The 12383-nt window shown below is 47.8% G+C and overlaps 1 long non-coding RNA gene across 1 annotated transcript; it reads right to left on the bottom strand.

The window, feature by feature from the left end:
• Positions 1-1133: 1133 nt before the first annotated feature.
• Positions 1134-4891, bottom strand: LOC127028531 (uncharacterized). Its single transcript, XR_007768013.1, has 3 exons — positions 4661-4891; positions 2647-3006; positions 1134-2005 (listed from the first exon to the last, which is right to left on the bottom strand). It is a non-coding gene; the product is annotated as an uncharacterized LOC127028531 (long non-coding RNA).
• Positions 4892-12383: the final 7492 nt, after the last annotated feature.

The following is a 12383-nucleotide window of genomic DNA, read 5'->3' as shown; positions in this document are numbered from 1 at the left end:
GCAGAAGCGTACTCTACTTCAGCACTAGGCTGAAAGGATGTCCATGCAGGAGACATCAGCTTGTTCTGGTGCAGCTGATGTCAAGCAGCAGACATCATGCTCTGCTCCCCATAGCATCAGTTTGTTAAGGCTCCTGCACTGCACCAGGAGAGACAACAGGTTTTACAGGGACAGCACAGAGTTTGTTTAGCTGAAATGGCACTTCCATCCTAAACACTGCTTGTTGATTTTTTTTTTTTTTTTTGAGAACGGAAGTATTTTCAAGTCTCTGTATTGTTTAAAAAGCACCATGCCCTTTCTTTAGCATCAGATATCCCTTACAAAATACATTATTCTTGCTCATCTTCATCCTAAAGGGGGGTGTGACATAACAACAGGCATACTGAGTCAGAACAAAGTGTCACCTAGCAGCATACATAACATACACACTGCCTCCTAGGATGCCTAGGGTAGTCATTAGAACAGGTCAGACTTCCCAAATGCTCTCCAGACACCTGGCAATAAGTAGTTCAGGCACTTTGGGTACAAAGGTGGAATCTTCACATATCCAAATGTAGATTCTGTGTTGCTGCACGGCTAGGGCAGAGACAATCCCTTTTTCTTTCCTGAGATCAGGATGGAAGGCAACTTAAGAGATGTGTACCTGCTACTCAGAGAAGCAAATGTTAGTTTTACTGCCTATGAATATATAAGGACCGTTCTACCTGGGCACAACCACAACAGTTTTAACCACGGCACTACAAAAAATTAAAAATCTTCCTGTGAAGAGGAAGAAACTGGACAAACAAGTAAACGAGTATTTATCACTTCCATTCCTATACTAAAGGTGATTTTTTAAATGGTTGTTTTTTTTTTTTTTTTTGCCTTAAATATCATCCTTTTAATCCATGGTTGTTCAGACAAGAAGTCCAACAAAGAAAATCCAGGATTGGGCCGGACAGCTAACATAGCTACCCAATGTCCTCCAGAGCTGCTTAACCTGATATTATCTGGAAGACCAGGCATATTCTCAACAAACATATCTGCTCCACCTTTCATTAGACTAGACACATAATACCTGAAAGTTACAGATAGTAGGATTAGGACATCTTAACTCAAGCAGTCTAAGTAATAAATAAAAGTCCCAAAAGGAATTCACTTTCAAAAATAAAAAGAATTTATTTTTTTCCTTGTTTTGGTACAGGGAAATGCAGCAGAGCCGCATTCCTCTCCCCAGAAAAAGTCAGCTTACTCACTATGCTCAAGGAGCCCATGATGGAAAGATTATGCAGTCCAGATGTTTACAGTGAAAGAAAAAAATTAAGTATTGAGGAAGGCCACCTTCTTTGCCGTTGCTAACTAGGCACGAAGAGAGTGTAGGATTTCTTTTGTCATTCAACTCATTTATTCACACAATCTCTAAACAGAGAGTACCAATAATTTCAGCTAAGTCATACTCACCTCCTGATACTAGCCAGGGTTGTCTCCTGCACCAGGACAAAGTCTTCTGCAGGAGAGAGCTGGACACCATTGGGAAACCTCAGCCCCACCATTCAGACTTTCAGTTCTTTTGTTACTGTGTCATATTCAAGCAGGCTAACAAGAAAGCATTTTGGATGTTTCTGAGTGAAGACAAATACATATTCATCTTGGTTTCATTCTCCAGACATTCCTCCTTCTCTCACATGCGCTTCACCTAAGTTAACAAGGCAGAATAGCCAGGAAGCATTTGTTTATGAACACAGGAGAAATACTAAGCCACTTGAGATCAGCAGCATTCATGAAGGACTCAGGCTGAACATAATGCTAACACCTTCCCTTTTCAAATAGATGTTCCAAGCAAGTCCTCTGGAAGAAGAAAGAGGAATCTCATTTATTTCACTGCAGGTCTCGTTAGCATCATCCACACATTCTCTCACCCTCTCCTGGGCAGCGCAGTGTTTGCACAGGTGGTTTATAAAGAGAAAAAACTTGAAGACCAAGGAAGTGGTGAAGTCCATTCCTACAGCTGATCCAGTTGTCATCACTGATAAGGAAGAGGACAGTTATTTCACAAACCCAGTTGGTGATCTCAGTTTCTCAAAGCAGAATAAAAACACATGGGACTAGACCCCTTGTACGCAACTGGCAATGCACTGAGGACATGGAAGGGAGCCCAGCGGTAGGCTTTGTAGCTCAGTTTTGCGGCCGGAAGTGCTAGTGCTGGGTTGCCTAGGTGGACATGAAGGGACACAAGCCCACCCTCTCTGGCAAGTCCCAGCACAATCCTTACGAGGAAACCCGAAGGAGGTAAACACAAGTGTTTACGACTAGGTAAACACAAGAAAGAATTAGCAGACTAGCAATGTCCTTCTTATTTCCCTAATAACACATGTGAAACAACTACTAGAATACCCAGCATTGCTGAAAAGGCACCACAGTTGCAGTGAAATACAGCTACTTGAACTTGGATACCCAAGCTGAAGGAAAAATTGGGGAAGTGTATTCCAGGGCTTCTTTTAAAACAGCAGAGGTATTGTATAAAGACATTTCCCTGTACAGTAACATTACAATGAGAAACATTAACGTCTGCATCTTGCTTCAGCTAGTATTAAATTGCATCATAGCTAATGGAAACCACCAATGGCTGCTCTACATCAGCCCTAAAAGGAAGGAAAGGGAGCTCACTGACTGTGCAGAACTGCAGATTGCTCCTAGCTCTGTGCATCTCAAAATACGCTGTGGAGCGGAAAATCTTGTTCCCCTAGCAGGGAACAGAGAGATTTTTAAAAAACACCAAGAGAGAACTATGTCGTTTGGCTGGTTATTTGAGACCTTCCGCATTTCCAGAGGAGAGAGATTCCAGAGCCATCTGCTAGAGGAACTCTTCTCCATGTATTTCTGCTAAGCATCCAATATCTCCTTGACAACACTTGGACCATCATGTGTGGTGACATCTCCCATGTTGTTTGATTGTTCAGTGACTACCTTCCTCAGCAGCCTTCTCATGAGGATCTCTGATCGGGTTTTAGGAAGATGTTTCACCACCTGCAGAGAAGGGAAAGATGCACCTATATTAGAACCCGGGTCCTGCTGGAAAACACAAGGAAATTTGGCTGAACTGTCCTAAGCTGGCACACTATCTCATGGCCACAGCTCCTTTGAGGCTCCTGGGAAATACCAGACCATTGAGCACATTAGTTTATGTCCAAGGAAAGGAGTGTTACTAGCATCAGTTCCCTGTGCTACAAATTTTATTCTTATCTAAGTGGACTTTGTTCCCCATTTACTCATTGCTGTGTATGTCCAGGCTGGGTTCTGCAGGACGCACAGCTCTTTGGAGAATCAGGTCCTGAATAAGCTGTTCACTATTGCACTAGAAAGCTAGTAACACTTGAAAACTCAGGCACTGATGATGACACAGATCTCAACACATTACCGGAACAGACATTCATATTCCCCTTTACAGGGCAGGAATATAAAGCACACAATACTGCACGCCAGCGACAGGGTCTCCTACTCAAGGGATAACTCCTGTCTGCTGATGTTTCTCTCTGCCTGATTATAGCTGGCAGACTACATGCCTGCCTTCATATCCAGAAGAATGTGAAATGTCTTGGCTACGCTTCCTGCAAAGGACTTAGTAGCAGATTCAAAGCCTTTAGCATAAACTTGAGCCTGGTAAAGAGTTCTCAGGCACTGAACAGAGACGCTAGCAGGTCTCACATTTTGCTACATGATCAGGCCAGCAGGCTACAAAACTCCAAAGCATTAACAAACAAGCAAGCAAAGACCCCCAAACACAGGGAAACAGAGGTGCTTCCTTGCAAACCTGCAAGTTCTGGGAGCTGCTCCAATCCACTGAGGATGTCCTGGGCTCTTCCAAGTTGACTGAGCCACCCTTGCCTGCTCCTGTTGTACTCTGTAACCTGTGTCTTGGTGTCCACCTTTCCAGCATGGGACTAAAGCAGAGCCCCTCAAAGAAGCGGCCTGGTCACTGCCTCCAAGCAGAGAGTGGAATGGATGCAGACGGGCCTTGGGGGGCAGCTAAGGGGCAGCTTTGTGCAAAGGGAGCTGCTGAAAGGTGAGCAGGCTTGAAACAGAGCCTGGAGTTCATCAGTGTTCCCAGGGTCAGGCTGAACAGCTCTCAGAGTTACGCAACAGAAACAGCCAGTGCTCTGGGATCTGGCGTTGATGCTAATTGTCAATGCAAAATGGCTGGGCAGTGGAAAGTGCCACTCTGCCCCTCAGTGACACTGAAGGTTGTGGCATCTCTGAGCACAATCCTTTTTAAGGAAGCTCTACCACATACATAAATACTATGTGCGAAAACAGCTTAGGGAGGAATACCTGCCCCCAGCTTAGGAACATGCAGTTATTTTCACGGCTGTGTCTGCCTCTTGGGGCTGCAACACCAGTCAACCTAAGGATAACTGTCCTCCCGTTCCCTAGGCACCTCCGAACACAAAACCTAGCTCAGAAATTAAGGGAAGTGTACGTAGGTGTCATGTCAGAACACTGCTTTTCACATACCTTCTCCTTTGATCTTGTGTGCATACCCAATCACAGCTGTCTCAAGGACCTTAGGGTGATCAGCCTTCACAAAAAGTGAAACAAAAAGACACAGAGCATAACAACTGCAAAAAGCCCTGTAGAGTTGGCGCCAGTTGCTCTAGGAACAAAACACCTTGCCATAGCTCACCTTCCCCTTGGCAGATCCTGCTGAAAGCACAACGGGAAAGCTCGATGCCGCCTTCCTACTGCATCGTCAGCTGGTGGCCACGGCCATGCCCACGTCTCTGGGAGTAGCAGTTACTCACTGGACTGGCCCTGCTTTTAAACACACCAATAAGTACTCTTACACACACTGCTAAGCCCACTGCACACCAAGCTGAATTGGCACCAGCTCGAAACCTGCTTTCTCTTTCTTTGTCTGTGCTCTTGTGCGTGCACGGCTGCGGTCCCAAGCGGTGACGGGCCATGGCCAAATCACAAGCAAAACCAGTCCTCCATTGCTCTGTGCCACAGGGAACTGTTGCCAGCAGAGCAAGAGTGAAGCTGTCAACATCACAGTCCACATTCGACCGCTGTTTACAAGTGCCCAAAGCACACCAGAAGGCAGAAAGCATCAGACCTCCGCATCTTTCCAGAAGGGGGGAAGGGTTGTTTTGCCAAATGCATATTTTTATTCTTATGCTACACAACAGTGATTTATTGGCACACTTCAGAGTTTAACAGTCTTCTGCAGTAAGGAGACAATTTGGCTGTACAGACTAAAAGAAATTGCATCTCTGAATCCCACACCAAAGACCGGATTATGCTATCTTAAATCAGAGTAAAATACGAAAGAAAACATCGCAGAGCAATCCAAGCAGATTAATACATTTCAATATACACAGGTACACACATGCGCAGAGTGGGACAGGAACTGGATCCTGTATCTACGGTCAGAAACCCACGCAGACAAAAAATTTACTCACAGAGGAGACAGTAGGATCCGGTGTGCCATGCGAACACAGCTCAGGTTTATCAAATGTTACATTTAAGTGCCATTTGCAGGCAAGGCACGTAATACAGAAATAAATACTCAGGGCAAGCTTTGAAGAGAAATACTCTGAGCACTTTTTGTTGTCAATTCCCTGAGCTAATATTATTTTCTCTCCAAATGACAGGCTAGCTTTGCAGCTCACATGAATCAAGGTCGCTTCATGTTTAACACTGCCGAATTCTTAGGCATACTCAGCTAGTTCAGATGAGCAAGAACCGCAGATTTGGGAAGAAGAGGTTAGGTGTTAGCAGAAGGGAGGGGAAGGAGCAAACGGGAGAGACAATCCCTTATGGAGACTCCACCAGCATCCAAAATTACAACTGCAACAGTACAACGTCCCGGAGAGGAAACACAGCTCTGACAGTTCGACTGCAGGGACTGCCCACGAAGTGACGCCTCTCTCGCTTGCCCATTCGTCGTCTCCTTCATAAGGGTCTGTTTCCTTTTGCACATTTGCTAGTCATTATGCATCATGCATCAAGCTGTGTGTATGCAGGGGCAGGGGTTCAAAGGCAACAGAGCCTGCGCTTGTCTAAATTCATAAAGCTTCTTTCAAAGGGCCACCCTGCCCCACAGACATGCCCTGTCAAGGGACATCGACCTGCTTGGAACTTACCCTTGCATCTTCTATCTCTGCCGTCCCGAGCCTGTGCCCGCTGACGTTAATGACGTCATCCGTGCGTCCCGTCATCTGGTAATAGCCTTTCTTGGTCCTGTAAGCACCATCTCCTGTGAAGCAGTAACCTACAGCAAAGACACGTGGGTGGTCAGCAGCAGGATCCGCTGTGCCACTTGCTTTGGGCTCTGATGTAGAACAGACTCTGCTCTAGGATGGCAGCTAGGGTAGGGTGGATCAGGAAGCTCGCAGGCACTCCGAAGCTTACAGCTGCGTGACCTGCCACACACCGTTTCCCCCTTCATCTGCTCTGCCTGGGCTGGGCTGGCTCCTAGGAAGCACCTGAGCAGCATCAAGAAAGCGGAGCTCGGATCTCTGCCAAGATGGACAAAATCACTCTAGGCAAGCAGCAGCAGCAACCAGTAGCTCATGGCCCGGTAGTAAAACCAAGTCCAGCAACACAACACAGTGACGCTTTGTTGGATTTACAAAACCAACGTGGGGGCTCTCTGATCTCCCTAGGCTTCTTCCCTAGGGGAAGAGCACCTCCCTATGCCCCGGGCTATCAGGATCGCCGACATCCAGCTTAGCTCTCCAAAGGCTCAGAGGAGAGCAGTACCTGGCCTACAGCAGCTGCCTTTGCATCGGAAGGCCTGCAGACCCTTCAGCAGCAGCCACGACGCCTGTGTTCGACAGCCTTCCCACCGTCCCATCCGTGGCAAATCAATCAGGCACAGGGAAGACCCCACTGATTCAGCCCCCGTGCTCTGTTCCCTACCTCTGGCCCTAAGTCAGCTCACAAATCCACCCGTTCCTCCAGCTACCAACCCGCAATGAATGCAGGCAGCTCTAACGCATACTTTACACCCTTGTAGGGCCTTCTCACACTAACAGGGCTGCCTGGTGGCAGGGGCAGTACTCGCCAGCCCCATTTCCTACCCCAGAAGTGATTTTACAGGGAAACTAGAAGCACGTCAGCGGATTTATCTCCCGGTGCTGTTTTCACAGCTCTCTAAGGTTAGCAGGAAAAGCACTTCGGGAGCCTGAACTACTATTAGTACACAATAGGAGATTCACCCACCCCTCACAGGCAGGTTGAGCTTATCTTCTATTCAGAATTGAACCTTTTAATCATCCTTTTTCATTCCTGCTCGATGAACATCAAATCAGATTCCAACCTTAAGCAGATCTTTTCGATTCTAAAACTAATTCAGAAACACAAGAGAGAAACACAAAAAAGAAGCATTAGGCTGTTAAAAATACAGCTCTATAAAGAAAGGTACGTTCTGCCACTTGGAGAGTGCATTCCTCTACCGGCTTTTCTGAGGTTGTGAAAACTGAAACCAGGGCTTGGAAAGGCTGAATTTGACCCTGAATTTGCATCCAGCTGTGCTGACATAGCTATGAGGAAGGGTCTCGTTGAGGAACCCTGAGCTTCAGACTTGCAGAAAATAGTTTCACATGTGGCTTACACATCAAATCATTTCACATTTCATTGACCGGCATGCATCCACTTCCCATGGTGCTGTTTATTTTGAAAGAGTGATCTTGAACTTTTTCAGAAAAAGAAAAAACCTGCTCTTCTCTGTTTGCACAGACAAAATCTGCGTCAGAGCAGGGAACATGATTAAACTGATGGTTGCTCTTCCGAAGCCAGTACTCCTTCTGAACACAGCACTGCAAGCTATGTTTCAACATAGGTTTTGCCACATCCCACACAGCCTGCACATCCTGCAGCCAGCTGCACGTAAGGCAGGAAAGTCACAGTCCAGAGGCAGCGGCATGGTTGCAGGGGAGCTTTAAAAATTGTTTGCATGGTAAAGACCTATTTTAAACTGCTTTAAGTACCAATTTTAGCCACTGACAGATGACAGTTAGCAAGGCTTCTAGGTCCTACCCCGCCCTTAGGAAGTCTGTCTCTTTAGAGGCAAAGCTGGTAGAGGCAAAGCACAAAAGCTGGGCTTCCACGTTACCTGTGTCTTCACCACCACAGATACATTGGACTGCCTGCTTCAGGGGGAATCCATCTCAGAAACACCAGCCCAGTCTAAATCACTGTAAGATGACGCCAACAACAAAAGCTTCCAGCACCTCTTCAGAGATGTCTTTCAAAACCAGCTTTTGTTCACAGCTGCTCACAACAGCTGTACTCTTTTTATAAAGCCAGCAACAAAAGTAAAAATACCTAGTCTCTCTTCTGCACTGTGAAGAACTACACTTGAAACTCAAACACAGCTTTGATTCTATTACTGTCAATCACAGCACAGCACTACCTACTAGTTTAACAGTAAGAGCCACAGGAATTTGCCATCTCTCTCATCTCCACATACCACACGACTTAAATTGCTTCTCGTAATTGCGCTCTCACTCATTTGCTCATCCAAAGACTTTCAAGTCTCTGAATCTGAATCTTAAATCTTAAACCACCAGTTGCTGATCTTTACGCCTACCAGGCTTTATTAGCTGGCAACACGCTGCTGCTTCCGAGAGCGACATACCGTAGAGGACACTGCATACAACAGTACAATTAACAAGCTATACTGAAATGGTCTACGAGAGGTGACACTGCAGTACCACAAGCAGCATCCATCAAACTGTCTCTATGATCTCTTTCCACGCTCCCTTTACATTCAAATGGCGTATAGAATGTTTCCAAGATGAATTTGTCTTCCTCTTTATTGGAAGCATCAACCGTGGACAAAGATTGATTCTACTTGCTAACACAATCAAGGTAATGACTATTTATCATTACATTATGCTTCCAGGAGCTGGTAACCGTTTACCTGCAAAACTATGCCTGCTTCAAGGTAAGAGCAAGCACTTTGCAGGTACACACTGCCCAGCAAACGTTCTGCAAAACTGTCACTGTTAGAAAGCAAGGGATGGGGGTGTAGGCAGAGACTCCTCTCTCCTGCTGTCATGGCAGGAGAAGCCTGGGGCCCTGCCAGCAGACACGTCCACTCTTGGGTTTTGCTCCTGTTGCAGCCCAGTATGTGCTAAGAAAGGATTCCGCAGGCTTTGGAGCCTTTCTGCCATGAGGAGAGCAGAGGAGCTTCAGCTGCTCTTGCAAAAAGGCAGAGAAGCAGAGCTCACCTTGGAGAGATCTGCATCAAAGCGATCACGCTGACTCTTCCTCCTCATGGAATAGCATGGGCTGGCAGCTGTGTACGCCGTGTTGGGGCCCATCACCCTAGGCAACATGGAGGTGCCCGCACCTGCAAGAGGAATGGGAAGAGAGTGTGCCTGAGTCCTCAGGAGACAGAAGAAACCTCTGGGTCAGAGACAGGCCCCCTGCAAAGCCTGCTCAGACGAGCAGGAAGGATGGCTTCCCCCTTTCCCTATCCCTCCATCTTCTGCCACACCGGGGGACTGTAGGCAGCTCCAAGGCTGAGCTGCCAGTGCTTCTGTGGGATGACATGAGATGCATTGGTCCTGTAACTGCAAGAACCAGGAAGAAAAAACCCCTGAGGGGCTGGCTGGAACTTCACAGCTCTGGTAAAACCCTCTGCCCTCTGGATTCCCATTCCCAAGAGTCAGTAGCACAGCTTGGGTGGGGGGAAAGGCATGGACCAGACCTTGGGACACAGAGAGGAGCACAAGCATCTGCCAAGGGAGCTGCATCAAACCAGGAGCACTCCCCACTTGCTTCTACGGGACATAAAGGAAGCTTGTCAGGGAACAGTTGTGTCCTGGGGTGTAGGCTTTGGACTAGCCCTGCTTAAAAAGCTGACCAGCAGATTGTCACTAGAGGACACTCGAGCTGCAAGGATATGCATCTCCCAGCCGTCACTTACCTGGAGGTCAGTCGGTTTGGACAGCCCTGTGCCAGAATGACATGGACTGCACAGGCGGGTGTGCTGGTTTTGGCTGGGATAGAGTTCATTTTCTTCATAGTAGCTGGTATGGGGCTATGTTTTGGATTTGTGCTGAAACCAGGGTTGACAACACAGAGGTGTTGTTGTTACTGCTGAGCAGTGCTTACACAGAGTCAAGGCCTTTTCTGCTTCTCACCCCACCCCACCAGCGAGTAGGCTGGGGGTGCACAAGGAGCTGGGAGGGGACACAGCCGGGACAGCTGACCCCAACTGACCAAACGGATATTCCATACCATATGACATCGTGCTCAGCAATAAAAAGCTGGGGGAAGAAGAAGGAAGGGGGGGACATTTGGAGTGATGGCCTTTGTCTTCCCAAGTCACCCTTAGGCGTGATGGAGCCCTGCTTTCCTGGAGATGGCTGAACGCCTGCCTGCCGATGGGAAGTGGTGAATGAATTCCTTGTTTTGCTTTGCTGGCATGTGCAGCTTTGGCTTTACCTATTAAATTGTCTTTACCTCAACTGACTCACGAGTTTTCTCATTTTCACTCTTCCGATTCTCTCCCCCATCCCACCAGGGGGGAGGGAGCGAGCGGCTGTGTGGTGCTTAGTTGCTGGCTAGGCTTAAACCCCGACAGTCCTTTTGGCTCCCAGCGTGGGGCTTGAAGGGTTCCAGATAATGACAGATTTGATTGGAATGGGCTACATTGAATTTCTAGCTGGTATTGCTGTTTAGCTACTAATGGACAGGCTTCTGCGCTTGCCATGGGGCTTGCTTGCCTTGCTGTATATTAGAGTCTAGTGCTTGTTAGTGGCTGCTTTTTGCTTTTGCTGCTTGCTGTACTGCTGTACTGCTTATCTCTTACTCTGCTGTGTCCTGGGAACATCTTCATAACAGCAAGGGCCACGCGCCTGGGCTGGCAGATGGCCAGGCCATCGCTGCTGTTTCTGTGCTGCTGTAATGGACAGGCTGGAACTCCAGGGTGAACCTGAGTCGACGGGACTGTGACCTGTGGATGAGTCCACGCGGGAGCAGGACACCCCGAAGCGGCTGTGGCTGTGAATAAGTCCACACCAGAGCAGGTATATCTCGAAGCGTCTGTGGCCATGGTTATGTCTGTGTTGCAGCAACTCCACCTCTGAAGGGCTTGTGGCCCAAGCATAAGTCCATGCTGGAGAAGGTACGCCTCGAAGCCTCTGTGGCTGTGGATAAGTCCGTGCTGCAGCAGGTATACCCCTGAAGAGACTGTGGCTCATAAATAAGGCTCCACTTGGAGCAGGTATGCCCCTAAGGGCCTGCACTCTCTGCCTAAGTCCAAGCTGGAGCAGGGGCAAGGGGAGGAGATCATTGCAATGTTCAACCCTACGGTATGGTCCAAAGGGACCACGGGTGGCGATTGTAATGGAAATACCTTTAAATTGCTGCAAACCGGGATTTGAGTTGCATGTTGCGGGAATTTCTATAGCAGGAACCCCTAGTTGCTAGCCAGGCTAAGAGCAAAGGGAGGAGTTCAGTGCCATGTTGAACCCTATCACCTGGCCCAAAGGGACCAGGGCTGGAGATTGTAATGGAAACACCTTTCAATTGTTGTAACCCATGATTTGAGTTGCATGTTATAGGAATTACTATAGCAGGAACCACCTGAAACAATGACGGACAAGCCTTACAAGAAGCAGTACAGGTGCAGCAGTGACCCGACCTGAGCTGGCTTTGGTGCCCAGGAACTCCACGTAACACACCACCTCTCCTGTCCTGAGGGACCACCATAACAGATGGAGCCCAAACTCATGGGCTAAATGAACTCAGTGGACATTTTGTGGACATTTGTGGACGTTTTACAGAAATTTTACAGGGGTGGTCCACAGACTAGGGGAATGATATCTTTGTATATCAAATGATGGGGGGTGGGGGTGGGGGGTGGATAATGAGAATATTGGATAGTGTGGGAGCTGAGCAGGACATAAATGGTATGGAACAAGGGGTAAAGAATGTGCTGGTTTTGGCTGGGATAGAGTTAATTTTCTTCACATTAGCTAGCATGGGGCTATATTTTGGATTTGTGCTGGAAAACAGGTTGATAACACAAGGATGTTTTAGTTACTGATGAGCAGTGCTTACACAGAGTCAAGGCCTTTTCTGCTTCTCACACCGCCCCACCAAAGAGTAGGCTGGGGATGCACAAGAAGTCCATGCTGCAGAACCTCCCAAAGGTCAGCCCTTCAAACAGAAAGACGCAGGCAACGAGCAAAGGCAGACGCACACTGACACACAAGTTACACCGAGCCAAACCAGAACGCGCTCACGCCCTCACTGCTTTGGGACTGTTCAGCTGACGGTTTCCAGGACTGACCGGAAAACGTGAGACTGGGGCAAAGCACTGCAGCGTGACAAACACACCCAGAAACTCAAGTTCTCTTTTCGCGAAGGCTATAGCACAGCCCTTC

This window comes from Gymnogyps californianus, unplaced genomic scaffold, assembly GCF_018139145.2.
Source record: "Gymnogyps californianus isolate 813 unplaced genomic scaffold, ASM1813914v2 HiC_scaffold_34, whole genome shotgun sequence".
NCBI lineage: Eukaryota > Metazoa > Chordata > Aves > Accipitriformes > Cathartidae > Gymnogyps > Gymnogyps californianus.
Note: the sequence above shows the minus strand (reverse complement) of the source record. Positions and strands in the feature narration are given on the sequence as shown.